Here is a 23,895-nt window from a genome sequence, read left to right as displayed (position 1 = left end):
TTCGACACTTCACGTGGCCTCAGGGTGCACATAGCCTGGCACAAGCGTCGTGGTGACGTCACCGCCACTTAGTGGCGAATGGCGGTTGTTGTTGTGTGTAGGTGTGTGTGTAGGTGTGTGTGTAGGTGGGTGTGTCGTGTATGTAGGTGTGTGTGTCTGTGGGTGTCGTGTGTCGGTGTGTGTGTCGTCAGTGTGCCGGGAAAGGTCCTGGCAAGGATTATTCAACATCGCCTTGCCAGACACGCTGAGGAGAGGCTTGCGGAGCCCCAATGCGGTTTCAGGAAAGGGCGGTCCTGCACAGATGCCATATTTTCTGTCCGTCTGCTACAGCAGAGGTGTAGGGAATTCCGACAAGACCTACATCTCTGCTTTATTGACCTGGTCAAGGCCTATGATACCATCAGTAGGCCTGGGCTCTGGGTTGTTCTTCGTGCTTTTGGAGTCCCTGACCCTCTGCTCACGATCATTAAGGACCTTCATGATGGTGAGCGGGCCCGGGTAAAACTACGTGGCCGGGAGTCAGAGCCATTCCCTGTACACCTTGGGGTGCGACAGGGATGTCCTCTGGCTCCCACATTATTTAACATCTATTTTGACCACGTAGTTCGTGAAGCCTTCAATAGCTGTACCGGGGGAATCTCCATTTGGCACAGATATATTGGGAGGCTGATCAATGCCCGGATGCGGTCAAGGGATGGCACCCTATTGCTCAACCATGTTATGTATGCTGATGACTTGGTAATAGCTGCTCAGTCAGAGGAGGAGTTGGAGACGCTGCTGCTGAGACTGGAGCGTGCCACTAAGAGGTGGGGCCTTACCATCAGCCCCACCAAAACTAAGCACCTGCCTGGGTATTTTGTACCATCGGACACTCCACCCCCACAACTCCCAATCGGTGATGGGGCAGTTGTGGAGAGAGTGGAGAGTTTCCCATACCTGGGCAGTGTGCTTATGACCGGCTCCAGTTTAACAGCAGAGGTCTCACTCCGAATCAGTCGAGCGGCAATATATTTTCATCGCTTGCGTAACGCTGTGTGGGAGCTACCTGGTCTGTCGCTCCGCACTAAGCTTCAGGTCTTCTCGGCCACGGTCATTCCCTTCCTTCTCTACGCTTGCGAAACGTGGACTCCCCTAATGGAACATCTTCGCTGGTTAGAAACATTTAGGCTGGCCTGCCTACCATCCATCCTGGGTTTAACCAGACTTGATTGTGTGAGGAGCTCAAAAATCCTTGAAAGATCTGGGCAAGGTCCCATCGGTGAGCTCCTCCGGCAGGCAAGGCTGCTTTGGCTGGGTCATGTAGCCTGCATGCCCAGCCACCGCATGCCGAAACAGCTTTTGTTCGGCCGGATCGAGGGGACTAAACGGGCGCGGCACGGGCTAAAGAAGAGATGGAGTGATGTGGTACAGGAGGACGTGGAGCTGAGTGGACTTGCCGATGACCGGTACCAGCGGTGTCAAGATCGGCCTCTGTGGAGGAGGCTCGTGAAGGATGCTTCTGGGCAGTTGGAGGGAGTCGCCCTCCAACAAAAACGGAGGACGGAGGAGCGACGCTCACAACAACGAGCGGAGCGCCGGGTGGCTAAAGCACAGCAAGTTGGCACAGTAGGTTGGCACAGTAGGGGGCACAGGTGGTGCATCAGCCACTCATCTCAGTCATCTCAGTCAGTCGACCCGTGGCACCTGGGTCTGCCCCGTGACCTTCTGCCAGAGGGCATTCGACACCACGTGGCCTCAACTTGCACATGGCCTGGCACAAGCGTGGTGGTGATGTCACCGCCGCTTAGAGGCGAATGGCGGTTGTTGTTGTATGTGTCAGTGTGTGTGTGCCTGTGTGTGTGTCAGTGTGTGTGTGTCAGTGTGTGTGTGTGCCTGTGTGTGTGTGTGTGTCAGTGTGTGTGTGTCAGTGTGTGTGTGTCAGTTTGTGTGTGTGTGCCTGTGTGTGTGTCAGTGTGTGTGTGTCAGTGTGTGTGTGCCTGTGTGTGTGTGTGTCAGTGTGTGTGTGTGTGTGTCAGTGTTGGTGTGTCAGTGTGTGTGTGTGTCAGATGTGGGGAGCGGTAGTGTAGCGGTTAGCGCTACGCTTCGCTATAAACCTGGCGACCCGTGTTCGATTCCCGCTCAGGGCCAACACCAGTGACGATTTTATGAACCAGTCCCGGGCCTCAAATGAGTACGTGGTGCGGTGTGTAATCATCGCCACTGGAGAGACAAAGGCGGCCGCGCGTGGTGCTGGCCACCCACCCCCTCGTGTGCCGTTCCGACCTTCATAGGTGCTCGTTAACAGCACTTGCCCCTGCAGTCTGTTAGAGGCTACACGGGGGATCTTTGTCTGTGCCTGTGTGTGAGGTGCTAGCTAACAGCACTTGCCCCTGCAGTCTGTTAGAGGCTAAACGGGGGACCTTTGTCTTTGGTGGTGGGTGATGGTGCTACTTCCACCGAGCCCCGCCCCTCATCCCCCTCACCCCTCCCCTCTCCTCCCCTTACCCCCCCTCCCCTCATCCCCCCCTTCCCCTCTCGTCACCCCAAATTCCCATGGCCCCTCCCATCTCCAAAGTTTATTTTCTGCCCCCTCCGTGGTCGCTAGGCAACACCCCCCCCCTTAGCCCCTCCCCACCCCCTCGCCCCTTAACCCCCCCCCCCCACCACAGGGAATCGATTAGTTTACACGATTATTCAGGAATCGATTCCTTGTCAAACGCGTTGTTTGGATCGACTCGAATTCAATTGCGTGAGATGGAACAGATGGAGATTAGTCCACACACGGTGTAGAAGGTGAGTGAGATGGAACAGATGGAGATTAGTCCACACACGGTGTAGAAGGTGGAGTGAGATGGAACAGATGGAGATTAGTCCACTCACGGTGTAGAAGGTGGAGTGAGATGGAACAGATGGAGATTAGTCCACACAGGGTGTAGAAGGGGAGTCAGATGGAACAGATGGAGATTAGTCCACACAGGGTGTAGAAGGGGAGTCAGATGGAACAGATGGAGATTAGTCCACACACGGTGTAGAAGGTGGAGTGAGATGGAACAGATGGAGATTAGTCCACACACGGTGTAGAAGGTGGAGTGAGATGGAACAGATGGAGATTAGTCCACACACGGTGTAGAAGGGAGCGAGATGGAACAGATGGAGATTAGTCCACACACTCAGTAGAAGGGAGTGAGATGGAACAGATGGAGATTAGTCCACACACGGTGTTGAAGGTGGAGTGAGATGGAACAGATGGAGATTAGTCCACACACGGTGTAGAAGGTGGAGAGCGATGGAACAGATGGAGATTAGTCCACACACGGTGTAGAAGGTGGAGAGCGATGGAACAGATGGAGATTAGTCCACACACAGTGTAGAAGGTGGAGTGAGATGGAACAGATGGAGATTAGTCCACACACGGTGTAGAAGGTGGAGTTAGATGGAACAGATGGAGATTAGTCCACACACGGTGTAGAATGTGGAGTGAGATGGAACAGATGGAGATTAGTCCACACATGGCGTTGAAGGTGGAGTGAGATGGAACAGATGGAGATTAGTCCACACACGGGGTAGAAGGGGAGTGAGATGGAACAGATGGAGATTAGTCCACACACGGTATTAGAAGGGAGTGAGATGGAACAGATGGAGATTAGTCCACACACGGTGTAGAAGGTGAGTGAGATGGAACAGATGGAGATTAGTCCACACACGGTGTAGAAGGTGGAGTGAGATGGAACAGATGGAGATTAGTCCACACACGGTGTAGAAGGGGAGTGAGATGGAACAGATGGAGATTAGTCCACACTCGGGTAGACGGGAGTGAGATGGAACAGATGGAGATTAGTCCACACACGGTGTAGAAGGTGGAGTGAGATGGAACAGATGGAGATTAGTCCACACACGGTCTAGAAGGGAGTGAGATGGAACAGATGGAGATTAGTCCACACACGGTGTAGAAGGTGGAGTGAGATGGAACAGATGGAGATTAGTCCACACACGGGGTAGAAGGGGACTGAGATGGAACAGATGGAGATTAGTCCACACACGGTGTAGAAGGTGGAGTGAGATGGAACAGATGGAGATTAGTCCACACACGGTGTTGAACGTGAGTGAGATGGAACAGATGGAGATTAGTCCACACACTCGGTAGAAGGGAGTGAGATGGAACAGATGGAGATTAGTCCACACACGGTGTAGAAGGTGGAGTGAGATGGAACAGATGGAGATTAGTCCACACATGGTGTAGAAGGGAGTGAGATGGAACAGATGGAGATTAGTCCACACACTCGGTAGAAGGGAGCGAGATGGAACAGATGGAGATTAGTCCACACACGGTGTTAGAAGGTGGAGTGAGATGGAACAGATGGAGATTAGTCCACACACGGTGTAGAAGGTGGAGTGAGATGGAACAGATGGAGATTAGTCCACACACAGTGTAGAAGTGAGTGAGATGGAACAGATGGAGATTAGTCCACACACGGTATAGAAGGTGGAGTGAGATGGAACAGATGGAGATTAGTCCACACACGTTGTAGAAGGTGGAGCGAGATGGAACAGATGGAGATTACTCCACACACGGTGTAGAAGGGAGTGAGATGGAACAGATGGAGATTAGTCCACACACGGGGTAGAAGGGAGTGAGATGGAACAGATGGAGATTAGTCCACACACGGTGTAGAAGGTGGAGTGAGATGGAACAGATGGAGATTAGTCCACACACGGTGTAGAAGGTTGAGCGAGATGGAACAGATGGAGATTAGTCCACACACGGTGTAGAAGGGAGTGAGATGGAACAGATGGAGATTAGTCCACACACGGTGTAGAAGGGAGTGAGATGGAACAGATGGAGATTAGTCCACACACGGGGTAGAAGGTGGAGTGAGATGGAACAGATGGAGATTAGTCCACACACGGTGTAGAAGGTGGAGTGAGATGGAACAGATGGAGATTAGTGCACACACGGTGTAGAAGGTGGAGTGAGATGGAACAGATGGAGATTAGTCCACACACGGGGTAGAAGGTGGAGTGAGATGGAACAGATGGAGATTAGTCCACACACGGTGTAGAAAGTGGAGTGAGATGTAACAGATGGAGATTAGTCCACACACGGTGTAGAAGGTGGAGTGAGATGGAACAGATGGAGATTAGTCCACACACGGTATTAGAAGGGAGTGAGATGGAACAGATGGAGATTAGTCCACACACGGTGTAGAAGGTGGAGCGAGATGGAACAGATGGAGATTAGTCCACACACGTGGTAGAAGGTGGAGCGAGATGGAACAGATGGAGATTAGTCCACACACGGTGTAGAAGGTTGAGTGAGAGGGAACAGATGGAGATTAGTCCACACACCGTGTAGAAGGTTGAGTGAGATGGAACAGATGGAGATTAGTCCACACACGGTGTAGAAGGTGGAGCGAGAAGGAACAGATGGAGATTAGTCCACACACGGTGTAGAAGGGAGTGAGATGGAACAGATGGAGATTAGTCCACACACTGTGTAGAAGGGGAGTGAGATGGAACAGATGGAGATTAGTCCACACACGGGCTAGAAGGGAGTGAGATGGAACAGATGGAGATTAGTCCACACACGGTGTAGAAGGGGGTGAGATGGAACAGATGGAGATTAGTCCACACACGGTGTAGAAGGTGGAGTGAGATGGAACAGATGGAGATTAGTCCACACACGGTGTAGAAGGTGGAGTGAGATGGAACAGATGGAGATTAGTCCACACACGGTGTAGAAGGTGGATTGAGATGGAACAGATGGAGATTAGTCCACACACGGTGTTAGAAGGGAGTAAGATGGAACAGATGGAGATTAGTCCACACACGGGTTAGAAGGTGGAGTGAGATGGAACAGATGGAGATTAGTCCACACACGGTGTAGAAGGGGGTGAGATGGAACAGATGGAGATTAGTCCACACACGGTGTAGAAGGGGAGTGAGATGGAACAGATGGAGATTAGTCCACACATGGGTTAGAAGGTGGAGTGAGATGGAACAGATGGAGATTAGTCCACACACGGTGTAGAAGGTGGAGCGAGATGGAACAGATGGAGATTAGTCCACACACGGTATTAGAAGGGAGTGAGATGGAACAGATGGAGATTAGTCCACACACGGTGTAGAAGGTGGAGCGAGATGGAACAGATGGAGATTAGTCCACACACGGTGTAGAAGGGGGTGAGATGGAACAGATGGAGATTAGTCCACACACGGTGTAGAAGGGGAGTGAGATGGAACAGATGGAGATTAGTCCACACATGGGTTAGAAGGTGGAGTGAGATGGAACAGATGGAGATTAGTCCACACACGTTGTAGAAGGTGGAGTGAGATGGAACAGATGGAGATTAGTCCACACACGGTATTAGAAGGGAGTGAGATGGAACAGATGGAGATTAGTCCACACACGGTGTAGAAGGTGGAGCGAGATGGAACAGATGGAGATTAGTCCACACACGTGGTAGAAGGTGGAGCGAGATGGAACAGATGGAGATTAGTCCACACACGGTGTAGAAGGTTGAGTGAGAGGGAACAGATGGAGATTAGTCCACACACCGTGTAGAAGGTTGAGTGAGAGGGAACAGATGGAGATTAGTCCACACACGGTGTAGAAGGTGGAGTAAGATGGAACAGATGGAGATTAGTCCACACACGGTGTAGAAGGTGGAGTGAGATGGAACAGATGGAGATTAGTCCACACACTGTGTAGAAGGGGAGTGAGATGGAACAGATGGAGATTAGTCCACACATGGTGTAGAAGGGAGTGAGATGGAACAGATGGAGATTAGTCCACACACGGTGTAGAAGGTGGAGTGAGATGGAACAGATGGAGATTAGTCCACACACGGGCTAGAAGGGAGTGAGATGGAACAGATGGAGATTAGTCCACACACGGTGTAGAAGGGGGTGAGATGGAACAGATGGAGATTAGTCCACACACGGGTTAGAAGGTGGAGTGAGATGGAACAGATGGAGATTAGTCCACACACGGTGTAGAAGGGGGTGAGATGGAACAGATGGAGATTAGTCCACACACGGGATAGTAGGTGGAGTGAGATGGAACAGATGTAGATTAGTCCACACACGGTGTAGAAGGTGGAGTGAGATGGAACAGATGGAGATTAGTCCACACACGGTGTAGAAGGTGGAGTGAGATGGAACAGATGGAGATTAGTCCACACACGGTGTAGAAGGTGGAGTGAGATGGAACAGATGGAGATTAGTCCACACACGGTGTTAGAAGGGAGTAAGATGGAACAGATGGAGATTAGTCCACACACGGGTTAGAAGGTGGAGTGAGATGGAACAGATGGAGATTAGTCCACACACGGTGTAGAAGGTGGAGTGAGATGGAACAGATGGAGATTAGTCCACACACGGTGTTAGAAGGGAGTAAGATGGAACAGATGGAGATTAGTCCACACACGGTGTTAGAAGGTGGAGTGAGATGGAACAGATGGAGATTAGTCCACACACGGTTTAGAAGGGTGTGAGATGGAACAGATGGAGATTAGTCCACACACGGTGTAGAAGGTGGAGCGAGATGGAACAGATGGAGATTAGTCCACACACGGTGTAGAAGGTGGAGTGAGATGGAACAGATGGAGATTAGCCCACACTCTGCTGCTGTACCGCCCGCGTTGTGCCAGGCTAGGTGCACTTTGAGGCCATCACTTGAAGTGTCAAATTCTCCCTGCTCTGACGAGGTCACGTGACAGACCCAGCAGGTGCCACGGGTTGACTGCTGTACCAGGCTAGGTGCACGAGGTCACGGGACAGCCCCAGCAGGTGCCACGGGTTGACTGCTGTACCAGGCTAGGTGCACGAGCTCACGGGACAGCCCCTGCAGGTGACCCGGGTTGGCCGACTTAGTTGGCTGTCAGACGCAACGCCACCTCTGACCCTTACTGGTGTCGCTCCTCCGCCCTCCGATGTGGCCTCAAGGTGCACCTAGCCTGGCACTGCCCAGTAGCCTCATGGTGCACCTAGCCTGGCACTGCCCAGTAGCCTCATGGTGCACCTAGCCTGGCACTGCCCAGCATCAGCGTCCTTCACTAGCCTCCTACTCCACAGCAAGTCCACTCAGCTCCACGTCCTCCTGTACCACGTCACTCCATCTCTTCTCTAGCCCCGTGCCGCGAACGGACAGACAAAGATCCCCCGTGTAGCCTCTGACAGGCTGCAGGGGCAAGTGCTGTTAGCTAGCACCTCACACACAGACACAGACAAAGATCCCCCGTGTAGCCTCTAATAGACTGCAGGGGCAAGTGCTGTCAGCTAGCACCTCACACACAGACACAGACAAAGATCCCCCGTGTAGCCTCTAACAGGCTGCAGGGGCAAGTGCTGTTAGCTAGCACCTCACACACAGACACAGACAAAGGTCCCCCGTGTAGCCTCTAACAGACTGCACGGGCAAGTGCTGTCAGCTAGCACCTCACACACAGACAAAGATCCCCCGTGTAGCCTCTAACAGACTGCAGGGGCAAGTGCTGTTAGCTAGCACCTCACACACAGACACAGACAAAGATCCCCCGTGTAGCCTCTAACAGGCTGCAGGGGCAAGTGCTGTCAGCTAGCACCTCACACACAGACACAGACAAAGATCCCCCGTGTAGCCTCTAACAGACTGCAGGGGCAAGTGCTGTTGGTAGCGAGTAGCAGCAGCGACCTATGAAGGCTACCGGCACTGTGGCACACACAGAGCGGGTGGGTGGACAGCACCACGCCCGGCCGCCTTTGTCTCTCCCCCAGTGCTAGCGATGTTCACTACACACCGCTCTCACCAGGCGCTCAGTTGAGGCTGAGTCGACCTAGGGGAGGCCCTGCACCGGTTCAGATAATTGTCACTGGGTGGTGTTTGTGGGCGTGAGCGGGAATCGAACTCAGGTGGCCAGGTTCGTAGCGTTCTTCGCTGCCCTACCACTGCACACAACAACAAAAACAACAACCGCCATTCGCCACTAAGTGGCGGTGACGTCACCACGACGCTTGTGCCAGGCTAGGTGCACCCTGAGGCCACGTGAAGTGTCGAACGCCCGCTGGCTGAAGGTCACGGGGCAGACCCAGCAGGTGCCACGGGTCGACTGACTGAGATGACTGGCTGATGCACCACCTGTGCCCCCTACTGTGCCAATCTGCTGTGCTTTAGCCACCCGGCGCTCCGCTCGTTGTTGTGAGCGTCGCTCCTCCACACACACAACAACAACAACCGCCATTCGCCACTAAGTGGCGTTGACGTCACCACGACGCTTGTGCCAGGCTATGTGCACCTTGAGGCTACCACGTGAAGTGTCGAACGCCCGCTGGCAGGAGTTCACGGGCCAGACCCAGCAGGTGCCACGGGTCGACTGACTGAGATGACTGGCTGAGATGCCCCCTACTGTGCCAACCTGCTGTGCTTTAGCCACCCGGCGCTCCGCTCGTTGTTGTGAGCGTCGCTCCTCCACACACACACACACAGATACACACACAGAGATGCACACACACACACAGACATACACGCAGATACACACACACAGGTTACGTTTTTTTATGGAATTTAAGAGCTATTTGTTATCGCGGGCCATTGAGGCAGATTCCATCTCCTCAGCAACCCGCGACCACCACCCATCCTTGCAGCGCCTCACGGCTCTCCGAACCTCCGAGCGAAGGCTGCGGTAAGCCTCCTCATCCTCTGACGTGGGATTCTGTAGCCGATGAGAGTGGGCCTGTCGCTTTTTCTCAGCCAGCTTGAACACCTCTTCTGTCAGCCAGGGTCTCTGGGGAGGTCTGGACCGTGTACCCAAAGCAGCCATTGCAGCTGCATGAGTCACAGTCCTAAACCTCGCCCATTTACCCTCGACATCAGGAGGAGTGGGGGACGATGCCAACCCCAGCCGCAAGCGATGATGAAATTCTCGCTTGCACCTTTCATCAGCTAGCTGAGACCAGGCCACTGTGGGTTTGAATGGGGTCCTGGGTGTACACCCACCACCGGAGTGGAAGAATGGCAGGTGCATCTTACAGATGACTAGTCGATGGTCAGAGGGCAGATCAGCTCCACGGTAGGTCCTGGTGTCAAGAACATGGGCTCGCATCCGATGGTCCATCACTATGTAGTCCAGCAGATGTTCTTGCTTGGACCCGGCATGCATCCATGATGTTGTGTGGATGCGCCGATGCCGGAACAGCGTGTTGGTAATTACAAGCCCATGGGCTGCTCAAAAATCTAGCAGCCTCCTACCGTTGTTATTGAGCTGATCTGGCCCATGCCCTCCAATCACTCCAGACGAGGTGCCAGCATCATGACCAACTCGGGCATTGAAGTCACCCAACAAGATGACTTTATCCCGAGGGGCCACTTTAGCCAGCACCTGTGACAGGAGGTCATAGAAGGCATCTGACTCATCGGCGTTGCCTGCATCCCTCCACGGATGTTTGTCTTCGGTGGGGGCATAAGTAACCACGACCACCACTCCTCGCCTCCGGGTGATGGGAAAGCGAGCCCAAAGTAGCCTGGGGCTTACAGATTCCCACACATCACCGCCACGCTCCCACGCCCCCTTCATTCTTGTATTCAGAAGAAGAGCCACTCCCTGTTGTTTGGCAGTCTGCTTGCCCCGAGTAGAGGACTGTCCACCCCTCATGGTGGCAGGAGCCAGAGCCGGTCTACCGGACCTCCTGAATACCACAGAGATCCAGGAGGTACCGGTCCAGCTCCCGACAGAGGAGTGGCAGCCTCTCCTCTGCAGTGAGCGTTCGAACATTCCACGTGGCCACCCATAGTGGCTTTTCGTTGTTTCTGGAGGAGCCCCGAGGGTAGAGATTCAGTCTCCCGGCTACGGCAAATGGGGTTTGTCCAGGAGAAGCCTGTCCCCCCGGGGCCTCCGGCACAAGCTTATTTATTAAATTTCGTCGACGTGGTTTAGTGGTAATTAATTGAAGGTGGAGGGGTCACCAGCCCCTCGCACCCGTCCAGAGCCCCCGTTTGGCCCATGTGGTGGACACAGACGCCATGAGGGGAGGGGCCAATCGGAATTGGCCCTCCCCCCACGGCACTGCCCACGACAGAGTTGCCCATCGGCACCACGAGGAGGTAGGGGGTTGTTTTGCCGGACTAACATACACACACACAGACACACACACAAACAATCACACACACAGACAAACACACACACAGAGACACACACAGACACATACACACACACAGTCACACACACACAAACACACACACAGTCACACACAAACACACACACAGACACACACAAACAGTCACACAGATACACACACACAGTCACTCACACAGACAAACACACACACACAAACAGTCACACACATACACACACACAGTCACACACATATAGACACACTCACAAAGATAGACACACACAGACAAACACACACACACAGACACACACAGATAGACACACTCACAAAGATAGACACACACACAACACACACACACAAACAGTCACACACATACACACACACAGTCACAAACACACACGTACATACACGCAAACATACGCCACAAAACGCCCTGCCGACTGGTATAGAATTCCCAGCAAGACAAAAAAAAACATGGCCGCTCACTTCCCTCACTCGCCAAGTCAGACTCATTCCATCGCCCACTCGATGGAGTTCTATTTCGTGAACCTCCGTGAGACTCGCTCCAACGCGATATTCGCTGAGACAGCGGCTAGCGGCACAAGCGGCTTGGCTATCCGGCCGGTCGCCACCCTCCGGGCGAGTTAAATTTGTCTCGCGGTGCTAACTCGAGTGCCGGAGGGAAACGAGAGAAGTGAGCTGAGAGATTTCTCTTTTTTTTGCACGTGCACGTGCGTGCGTGCGAGACATTGTGGATGACTCCCAGCGCCACCAAAAACGTCCCCAACAAAGGCAACGGTGTTGACATGGGGCCTGACCCCAGAGAACAGATCCCTGACTCGGAATGCTGTGGAGACCCCGAAATCCTGATGAGAGACTCACAGCCATAATCCCGAACCCTATAGTAACTCCTAATAAGAGACTCACAGCCATAATCCCGAACCCTATAGAGTTCACCTAACTCCTAATGTGAGACTCACAGCCATAATCCTGAACCCTATAAAAACACCTAACTCCTAATGTGAGACTCACAGCCATAATCCTGAACCCTATAGTAACTCCTAATGAGAGGCTCAGAGCCATAATCCTGAACCCTATAGAGACACCTAACTCCTAATGAGAGACTCACAGCCATAACCCTGAACCCTATAGAGACACCTAACACCTAATGAGAGACTCACAGCCATAATCCCGAACCCTATAGAGACTCCTAACTCCTAATGAGAGACTCACAGCCATAATCCTGAACCCTATAGAGACACCTAACTCCTAATGAGAGACTGACAGCCATAATCCTGAACCCTATAGAGACTCCTAACTCCTAATGAGAGACTCACAGCCATAATCCCGAACCCTATAGAGACACCTAACTCCTAATGAGAGACTCACAGTTATAATCCTGAACCCTATATAGAGACACCTAACTCCTAATGAGAGACTCACAGCCATAATCCTGAACCCTATAGAGACACCTAACTCCTAATGAGAGACTCACATCCATAACTCTGAACCCTATAGAGACACCTAACTCCTAATGAGAGACTCACAGCCATAATCCCGAACCCTATAGAGACACCTAACTCCTAATGAGAGACTCAGAGCAATAATCCTGAACCCTATAGAGACACCTAACTCCTAATGAGAGACTCACAGCCATAATCCTGAACCCTATAGAGTTCACCTAGCTCCTAATGTGAGACTCACAGCCATAATCCTGAACCCTATAAAAACACCTAACTCCTAATGTGAGACTCACAGCCATAATCCTGAACCCTATAGAGACCCGTAACTCATAATCAGAGACTCACAGCCATAATCCTGAACCCTATAGAGACCCGTAACTCATAATCAGAGACTCACAGCCATAATCCTGAACCCTATAGAGACCCCTAACTCCTAATGAGAGACTCACAGCCATAATCCCGAACCCTATAGAGACCGCTAACTCCTGATGAGAGACACACAGCCATAATCCTGAACCCTATAGAGATACCTAACTCCTAATGAGAGACTCACAGCCATAATCCCGAACCCTATAGAGACCCCAAACTCCTAATGAGATACTCACAGACATAATCCCGAACCCTATAGAGACACCTAACTCCTAATGAGATACTCACAGCCATAATCATGAACCCTATAGAGACCCCTAACTCGTGATGAGAGACTCACAGCCATAATCCTGAACCCTATAGAGACACCTAACTCCTAATGAGAGACTCACAGCCATAATCCTGAACCCTATAGAGACTCCTAACTCCTAATGAGAGACTCACAGCCATAATCCCGAACCCTATAGAGACACCTAACTCCGAATGAGAGACTCACAGTTATAATCCTGAACCCTATATAGAGACACCTAACTCCTAATGAGAGCCTCACAGCCATAATCCTGAACCCTATAGAGACACCTAACTCCTAATGAGAGACTCACAGCCATAATCCTGAACCCTATAGAGACTCCTAACTCCTAATGAGAGACTCACAGCCATAATCCCGAACCCTATAGAGACACCTAACTCCGAATGAGAGACTCACAGTTATAATCCCGAACCCTATATAGAGACACCTAACTCCGAATGAGAGACTCACAGTTATAATCCTGAACCCTATATAGAGACACCTAACTCCTAATGAGAGCCTCACAGCCATAATCCTGAACCCTATAGAGACACCTAACTCCTAATGAGAGACTCACAGCCATAATCCCGAACCCTATAGAGACACCTTACTCCTAATCGAGAGACTCAAAGCCATAATCCTGAACCCTATAGAGACCCCCAACTCCTAATCAGGGACACAGTCATAATCCTGAACCCTATAGAGACCCCAAACTCCTAATGAGAGACTCACAGCCATAATCCTGAACCCTATAGAGACCCGTAACTCATAATCAGAGACTCACAGCCATAATCCTGGACCCTATAGAGACCCCTAACTCCTAATGAGAGACTCACAGCCATAATCCCGAACCCTATAGAGACCGCTAACTCCTGATGAGAGACACACAGCCATAATCCTAAACCCTATAGAGATACCTAACTCCTAATGAGAGACTCACAGCCATAATCCTGAACCCTATAGAGACCCCAAACTCCTAATGAGATACTCACAGACATAATCCCGAACCCTATAGAGAAACCTAACTCCTAATGAGATACTCACAGCCATAATCATGAACCCTATAGAGACACCTAACTCCTAATGAGAGACTCACAGCCATAATCCTGAACCCTATAGAGACCAGTAACTCCTAATCAGAGACTCAAAGCCATAATCCTGAACCCTATAGAGACCCCCAACTCCTAATCAGGGACACAGTCATAATCCTGAACCCTATAGAGACCCCAAACTCCTAATGAGAGACTCACAGCCATAATCCTGAACCCTATAGAGACCCGTAACTCATAATCAGAGACTCACAGCCATAATCCTGGACCCTATAGAGACCCCTAACTCCTAATGAGAGACTCACAGCCATAATCCCGAACCCTATAGAGACCGCTAACTCCTGATGAGAGACACACAGCCATAATCCTGAACCCTATAGAGATACCTAACTCCTAATGAGAGACTCACAGCCATAATCCTGAACCCTATAGAGACCCCAAACTCCTAATGAGATACTCACAGACATAATCCCGAACCCTATAGAGAAACCTAACTCCTAATGAGATACTCACAGCCATAATCATGAACCCTATAGAGACCCCTAACTCCTAATGAGAGACTCACAGCCATAATCCTGAACCCTATAGAGACCAGTAACTCCTAATCAGAGACTCACAGCCATAATCCTGAACCCTATAGAGACCACTAACTCCTAATGAGAGACTCACAGTTATAATCCTGAACCCTATAGAGACACCTAACTCCTAATGAGAGACCCACAGCCATAATCCTGAACCCTATAGAAACACCTAACTCCTAATGAGAGACTCACAGCCATAATCCTGAACCCTATAGAGACCCCTAACTCCTAATGAGAGACTCACAGCCATAATCCTGAACCCTATAGAGACACCTAACTCCTAAGGAGAGACTCACAGCCATAATCCTGAACCCTATAGAAACCCCTAACTCCTAATGAGAGACTCACAGCCATAATCCTGAACCCTATAGAGACACCTAACTCCTAATCAGGGAATCACAGACATAATCCTGAACCCTATAGAGACACCTAACTCCTAATGAGAGACTCACAGCCATAATCCCGAACCCTATAGAGACACCTAACTCCTAATGAGAGACTCACAGCCATAATCCTGAACCATATAGAGACACCTAACTCCTAATGAGAAACTCACAGCCATAATCCTGAACCCTATTGAGACACTTAACTCCTAATGAGAGACTCACAGCCATAACCCTGAACCCTATAGAGACACCTAACTCCTAATCAGAGACTCACAGCCATAATCCCGAACCCTATAGAGACACCTAACTCCTAATGAGGGACTCACAGCCATAATCCAGAACCCTATAGAGACACCTAACTCCTAATGAGAGACTCACAGCCATAATCCTGAACCCTATAGAGACACCTAACTCCTAATTAGGGAATCACAGCCATAATCCTGAACCATATACAAACCCCTAACGCCTAATGAGAGACTCACAGCCATAATCCCGAACCCTATAGAGACACCTAACTCCTAATGAGAGACTCACAGCCATAATCCGGAACCCTATAGAGACCCCAAACACCTAATGAGGGACTCACAGCCATAATCCCGAACCCTATAGAGACACCTAACTCCTAATGAGAGACTCACAGCCATAATCCCGAACCCTATAGAGACACCTAACTCCTGATGAGAGACTCACAGCCATAATCCCGAAACCTATAGAGACACCTAACTCCTAATGAGAGACTCACAGCCATAATCCTGAACCCTATAGAGACACCTAACTCCTAATGAGAGACTCACAGCCATAATCCTGAACCCTATAGAGACTCCTAACTCCTAATGAGAGACTCACAGCCATAATCCCGAACCCTATAGAGACACCTAAGTCCTAATCGAGAGACTCAAAGCCATAATCCTGAACCCTATAGAGACCCCCAACTCCTAATCAGGGACACAGTCATAATCCTGAACCCTATAGAGACCCCAAACTCCTAATGAGAGACTCACAGCCATAATCCTGAACCCTATAGAGACCCGTAACTCATAATCAGAGACTCACAGCCATAATCCTGAACCCTATAGAGACCCCTAACTCCTAATGAGAGACTCACAGCCATAATCCCGAACCCTATAGAGACCGCTAACTCCTGATGAGAGACACACAGCCATAATCCTGAACCCTATAGAGATACCTAACTCCTAATGAGAGACTCACAGCCATAATCCTGAACCCTATAGAGACCCCAAACTCCTAATGAGATACTCACAGACATAATCCCGAACCCTATAGAGACACCTAACTCCTAATGAGATACTCACAGCCATAATCATGAACCCTATAGAGACCCCTAACTCCTAATGAGAGACTCACAGCCATAATCCTGAACCCTATAGAGACCAGTAACTCCTAATCAGAGACTCACAGCCATAATCCCGAACCCTATAGAGACCACTAACTCCTAATGAGAGACTCACAGTTATAATCCTGAACCCTAAAGAGACACCTAACTCCTAATGAGAGACCCACAGCCATAATCCTGAACCCTATAGAAACACCTAACTCCTAATGAGAGACTCACAGCCATAATCCCGAACCCTATAGAGACACCTAACTCCTAATGAGAGACTCACAGCCATAATCCTGAACCCTATAGAGACCACTAACTCCTAATGAGAGACTCACAGTTATAATCCTGAACCCTATAGAGACACCTAACTCCTAATGAGAGACCCACAGCCATAATCCTGAACCCTATAGAAACACCTAACTCCTAATGAGAGACTCACAGCCATAATCCTGAACCCTATAGAGACCCCTAACTCCTAATGAGAGACTCACAGCCATAATCCTGAACCCTATAGAGACACCTAACTCCTAAGGAGAGACTCACAGCCATAATCCTGAACCCTATAGAAACCCCTAACTCCTAATGAGAGACTCACAGCCATAATCCTGAACCCTATAGAGACACCTAACTCCTAATCAGGGAATCACAGACATAATCCTGAACCCTATAGAGACACCTAACTCCTAATGAGAGACTCACAGCCATAATCCCGAACCCTATAGAGACACCTAACTCCTAATGAGAGACTCACAGCCATAATCCTGAACCATATAGAGACCCGTAACTCATAATCAGAGACTCACAGCCATAATCCTGAACCCTATAGAGACACGTAACTCCTAATGAGAGACTCACAGCCATAACCCTGAACCCTATAGAGTTCACCTAACTCCTAATGAGAGACTCACAGCCATAATCCGGAACCCTATAGAGACCCCAAACACCTAATGAGGGACTCACAGCCATAATCCCGAACCCTATAGAGACCCCTAACTCCTGATGAAAGACTCACAGCCATAATCCCGAACCCTATAGAGACACCTAACTCCTAATGAGAGACTCACAGCCATAATCCTGAACCCTATAGTGACACCTAACTCCTAATGAGAGACTCACAGCCATAATCCTGAACCCTATAGAGACTCCTAACTCTAATGAGAGACTCACAGCCATAATCCCGAACCCTATAGAGACACCTAACTCCTAATCGAGAGACTCAAAGCCATAATCCTGAACCCTATAGAGACCCCCAACTCCTAATCAGGGACACAGTCATAATCCTGAACCCTATAGAGACCCCAAACTCCTAATGAGAGACTCACAGCCATAATCCTGAACCCTATAGAGACCCGTAACTCATAATCAGAGACTCACAGCCATAATCCTGAACCCTATAGAGACCCCTAACTCCTAATGAGAGACTCACAGCCATAATCCCGAACCCTATAGCGACACCTAACACCTAATGAGAGACTCACAGCCATAATCCCGAACCCGATAGAGACCGCTAACTCCTGATGAGAGACACACAGCCATAATCCTGAACCCTATAGAGATACCTAACTCCTAATGAGAGACTCACAGCCATAATCCTGAACCCTATAGAGACCCCAAACTCCTAATGAGATACTCACAGACATAATCCCGAACCCTATAGAGACACCTAACTCCTAATGAGATACTCACAGCCATAATCATGAACCCTATAGAGACCCCTAACTCCTAATGAGAGACTCACAGCCATAATCCTGAACCCTATAGAGACCAGTAACTCCTAATCAGAGACTCACAGCCATAATCCCGAACCCTATAGAGACCACTAACTCCTAATGAGAGACTCACAGTTATAATCCTGAACCCTATAGAGACACATAACTCCTAATGAGAGACCCACAGCCATAATCCTGAACCCTATAGAAACACCTAACTCCTAATGAGAGACTCACAGCCATAATCCTGAACCCTATAGAGAACCCTAACTCCTAATGAGAGACTCACAGCCATAATCCTGAACCCTATAGAGACACCTAACTCCTAAGGAGAGACTCACAGCCATAATCCTGAACCCTATAGAAACCCCTAACTCCTAATGAGAGACTCACAGCCATAATCCTGAACCCTATAGAGACACCTAACTCCTAATGAGAGACTCACAGCCATAATCCTGAACCATATAGAGACCCGTAACTCATAATCAGAGACTCACAGCCATAATCCTGAACCCTATAGAGACACCTAACTCCTAATGAGAGACTCACAGCCATAATCCAGAACCCTATAGAGACACCTAACTCCTAATGAGAGACTCACAGCCATAATCCTGAACCCTATAGAGACACCTAACTCCTAATGAGAGACTCACAGCCATAACCCTGAACCCTATAGAGACACCTAACTCCTAATGAGGGACTCACAGCCATAATCCAGAACCCTATAGAGACACCTAACTCCTAATGAGAGACTCACAGCCATAATCCTGAACCCTATAGAGACACCTAACTCCTAATTAGGGAATCACAGCCATAATCCTGAACCCTATACAAACCCCTAACGCCTAATGAGAGACTCACAGCCATAATCCCGAACCCTATAGAGACACCTAACTCCTAATGAGAGACTCACAGCCATAATCCTGAACCCTATAGAGATACCTAACTCCTAATGGGAGACTCATAGCCATAAACCTGAACCCTATAGAGACACCTAACTCCTAATGAGAGACTCACAGCCATAATCCTGAACCCTATAGAGTTCACCTAACTCCTAATGAGAGACTCACAGCCATAATCCGGAACCCTATAGAGACCCCAAACACCTAATGAGAGACTCACAGCCATAATCCCGAACCCTATAGAGACACCTAACTCCTAATGAGAGACTCACAGCCATAATCCCGAACCCTATAGAGACACCTAACTCCTGATGAGAGACTCACAGCCATAATCCCGAAACCTATAGAGACACCTAACTCCTAATGAGAGACTCACAGCCATAATCCTGAACCCTATAGAGACACCTAACTCCTAATGAGAGACTCACAGCTATAATCCTGAACCCTATAGAGACTCCTAACTCCTAATGAGAGACTCACAGCCATAATCCCGAACCCTATAGAGACACCTAACTCCTAATCGAGAGACTCACAGCCATAATCCTGAACCCTATAGAGACCCCCAACTCCTAATCACGGACACAGTCATAATCCTGAACCCTATAGAGACCCCAAACTCCTAATGAGAGACTCACAGCCATAATCCTGAACCCTATAGAGACCCGTAACTCATAATCAGAGACTCACAGCCATAATCCTGAACCCTATAGAGACCCCTAACTCCTAATGAGAGACTCACAGCCATAATCCCGAACCCTATAGAGACCGCTAACTCCTGATGAGAGACACACAGCCATAATCCTGAACCCTATAGAGATACCTAACTCCTAATGAGAGACTCACAGCCATAATCCTGAACCCTATAGAGACCCCAAACTCCTAATGAGATACTCACAGACATAATCCCGAACCCTATAGAGACACCTAACTCCTAATGAGATACTCACAGCCATAATCATGAACCCTATAGAGACCCCTAACTCCTAATGAGAGACTCACAGCCATAATCCTGAACCCTATAGAGACCAGTAACTCCTAATCAGAGACTCACAGCCATAATCCCGAACCCTATAGAGACCACTAACTCCTAATGAGAGACTCACAGTTATAATCCTGAACCCTATAGAGACACCTAACTCCTAATGAGAGACCCACAGCCATAATCCTGAACCCTATAGAAACACCTAACTCCTAATGAGAGACTCACAGCCATAATCCCGAACCCTATAGAGACACCTAACTCCTAATGAGAGACTCACAGCCATAATCCTGAACCCTATAGAGACCACTAACTCCTAATGAGAGACTCACAGTTATAATCCTGAACCCTATAGAGACACCTAACTCCTAATGAGAGACCCACAGCCATAATCCTGAACCCTATAGAAACACCTAACTCCTAATGAGAGACTCACAGCCATAATCCTGAACCCTATAGAGACCCCTAACTCCTAATGAGAGACTCACAGCCATAATCCTGAACCCTATAGAGACACCTAACTCCTAAGGAGAGACTCACAGCCATAATCCTGAACCCTATAGAAACCCCTAACTCCTAATGAGAGACTCACAGCCATAATCCTGAACCCTATAGAGACACCTAACTCCTAATCAGGGAATCACAGACATAATCCTGAACCCTATAGAGACACCTAACTCCTAATGAGAGACTCACAGCCATAATCCCGAACCCTATAGAGACACCTAACTCCTAATGAGAGACTCACAGCCATAATCCTGAACCATATAGAGACCCGTAACTCATAATCAGAGACTCACAGCCATAATCCTGAACCCTATAGAGACACGTAACTCCTAATGAGAGACTCACAGCCATAACCCTGAACCCTATAGAGTTCACCTAACTCCTAATGAGAGACTCACAGCCATAATCCGGAACCCTATAGAGACCCCAAACACCTAATGAGGGACTCACAGCCATAATCCCGAACCCTATAGAGACCCCTAACTCCTGATGAAAGACTCACAGCCATAATCCCGAACCCTATAGAGACACCTAACTCCTAATGAGAGACTCACAGCCATAATCCTGAACCCTATAGTGACACCTAACTCCTAATGAGAGACTCACAGCCATAATCCTGAACCCTATAGAGACTCCTAACTCTAATGAGAGACTCACAGCCATAATCCCGAACCCTATAGAGACACCTAACTCCTAATCGAGAGACTCAAAGCCATAATCCTGAACCCTATAGAGACCCCCAACTCCTAATCAGGGACACAGTCATAATCCTGAACCCTATAGAGACCCCAAACTCCTAATGAGAGACTCACAGCCATAATCCTGAACCCTATAGAGACCCGTAACTCATAATCAGAGACTCACAGCCATAATCCTGAACCCTATAGAGACCCCTAACTCCTAATGAGAGACTCACAGCCATAATCCCGAACCCTATAGCGACACCTAACACCTAATGAGAGACTCACAGCCATAATCCCGAACCCGATAGAGACCGCTAACTCCTGATGAGAGACACACAGCCATAATCCTGAACCCTATAGAGATACCTAACTCCTAATGAGAGACTCACAGCCATAATCCTGAACCCTATAGAGACCCCAAACTCCTAATGAGATACTCACAGACATAATCCCGAACCCTATAGAGACACCTAACTCCTAATGAGATACTCACAGCCATAATCATGAACCCTATAGAGACCCCTAACTCCTAATGAGAGACTCACAGCCATAATCCTGAACCCTATAGAGACCAGTAACTCCTAATCAGAGACTCACAGCCATAATCCCGAACCCTATAGAGACCACTAACTCCTAATGAGAGACTCACAGTTATAATCCTGAACCCTATAGAGACACATAACTCCTAATGAGAGACCCACAGCCATAATCCTGAACCCTATAGAAACACCTAACTCCTAATGAGAGACTCACAGCCATAATCCTGAACCCTATAGAGAACCCTAACTCCTAATGAGAGACTCACAGCCATAATCCTGAACCCTATAGAGACACCTAACTCCTAAGGAGAGACTCACAGCCATAATCCTGAACCCTATAGAAACCCCTAACTCCTAATGAGAGACTCACAGCCATAATCCTGAACCCTATAGAGACACCTAACTCCTAATGAGAGACTCACAGCCATAATCCTGAACCATATAGAGACCCGTAACTCATAATCAGAGACTCACAGCCATAATCCTGAACCCTATAGAGACACCTAACTCCTAATGAGAGACTCACAGCCATAATCCAGAACCCTATAGAGACACCTAACTCCTAATGAGAGACTCACAGCCATAATCCTGAACCCTATAGAGACACCTAACTCCTAATGAGAGACTCACAGCCATAACCCTGAACCCTATAGAGACACCTAACTCCTAATGAGGGACTCACAGCCATAATCCAGAACCCTATAGAGACACCTAACTCCTAATGAGAGACTCACAGCCATAATCCTGAACCCTATAGAGACACCTAACTCCTAATTAGGGAATCACAGCCATAATCCTGAACCCTATACAAACCCCTAACGCCTAATGAGAGACTCACAGCCATAATCCCGAACCCTATAGAGACACCTAACTCCTAATGAGAGACTCACAGCCATAATCCTGAACCCTATAGAGATACCTAACTCCTAATGGGAGACTCATAGCCATAAACCTGAACCCTATAGAGACACCTAACTCCTAATGAGAGACTCACAGCCATAATCCTGAACCCTATAGAGTTCACCTAACTCCTAATGAGAGACTCACAGCCATAATCCGGAACCCTATAGAGACCCCAAACACCTAATGAGAGACTCACAGCCATAATCCCGAACCCTATAGAGACACCTAACTCCTAATGAGAGACTCACAGCCATAATCCCGAACCCTATAGAGACACCTAACTCCTGATGAGAGACTCACAGCCATAATCCCGAAACCTATAGAGACACCTAACTCCTAATGAGAGACTCACAGCCATAATCCTGAACCCTATAGAGACACCTAACTCCTAATGAGAGACTCACAGCTATAATCCTGAACCCTATAGAGACTCCTAACTCCTAATGAGAGACTCACAGCCATAATCCCGAACCCTATAGAGACACCTAACTCCTAATCGAGAGACTCACAGCCATAATCCTGAACCCTATAGAGACCCCCAACTCCTAATCACGGACACAGTCATAATCCTGAACCCTATAGAGACCCCAAACTCCTAATGAGAGACTCACAGCCATAATCCTGAACCCTATAGAGACCCGTAACTCATAATCAGAGACTCACAGCCATAATCCTGAACCCTATAGAGACCCCTAACTCCTAATGAGAGACTCACAGCCATAATCCCGAACCCTATAGAGACCGCTAACTCCTGATGAGAGACACACAGCCATAATCCTGAACCCTATAGAGATACCTAACTCCTAATGAGAGACTCACAGCCATAATCCTGAAACCTATAGAGACCCCAAACTCCTAATGAGATACTCACAGACATAATCCCGAACCCTATAGAGACACCTTACTCCTAATGAGATACTCACAGCCATAATCATGAACCCTATAGAGACCCCTAACTCCTAATGAGAGACTCACAGCCATAATCCTGAACCCTATAGAGACCAGTAACTCCTAATCAGAGACTCACAGCCATAATCCCGAACCCTATAGAGACCACTAACTCCTAATGAGAGACTCACAGTTATAATCCTGAACCCTATAGAGACACCTAACTCCTAATGAGAGAC

The 23,895-nt window shown here is 49.0% G+C and overlaps 1 long non-coding RNA gene across 2 annotated transcripts; it reads left to right on the top strand.

Moving 5' to 3' along the window:
* The first annotated feature begins 3,555 nt into the window (after positions 1 to 3,555).
* On the top strand, positions 3,556 to 6,983 carry LOC142908326 (uncharacterized). Of its 2 annotated transcripts, XR_012931690.1 has the most exons (4): positions 3,556 to 4,317; positions 4,800 to 5,286; positions 6,061 to 6,495; positions 6,740 to 6,983. It is a non-coding gene; the product is annotated as an uncharacterized LOC142908326 (long non-coding RNA). The 2 variants fall into 2 exon arrangements; XR_012931689.1 differs by lacking the exon at positions 3,556 to 4,317 and having other exon boundaries at positions 4,335 to 5,286.
* The last annotated feature ends 16,912 nt before the right edge of the window (positions 6,984 to 23,895 follow it).

Source organism: Petromyzon marinus (genome assembly GCF_048934315.1).
Source record: "Petromyzon marinus isolate PM22_M1 ecotype Great Lakes invasive population chromosome 80 unlocalized genomic scaffold, UKy_Petmar_22M1.pri1.0 chr80_unloc.1, whole genome shotgun sequence".
In the NCBI taxonomy this organism is placed as follows: Eukaryota; Metazoa; Chordata; class Hyperoartia; order Petromyzontiformes; family Petromyzontidae; genus Petromyzon; species Petromyzon marinus.
Note: the sequence above shows the minus strand (reverse complement) of the source record. Positions and strands in the feature narration are given on the sequence as shown.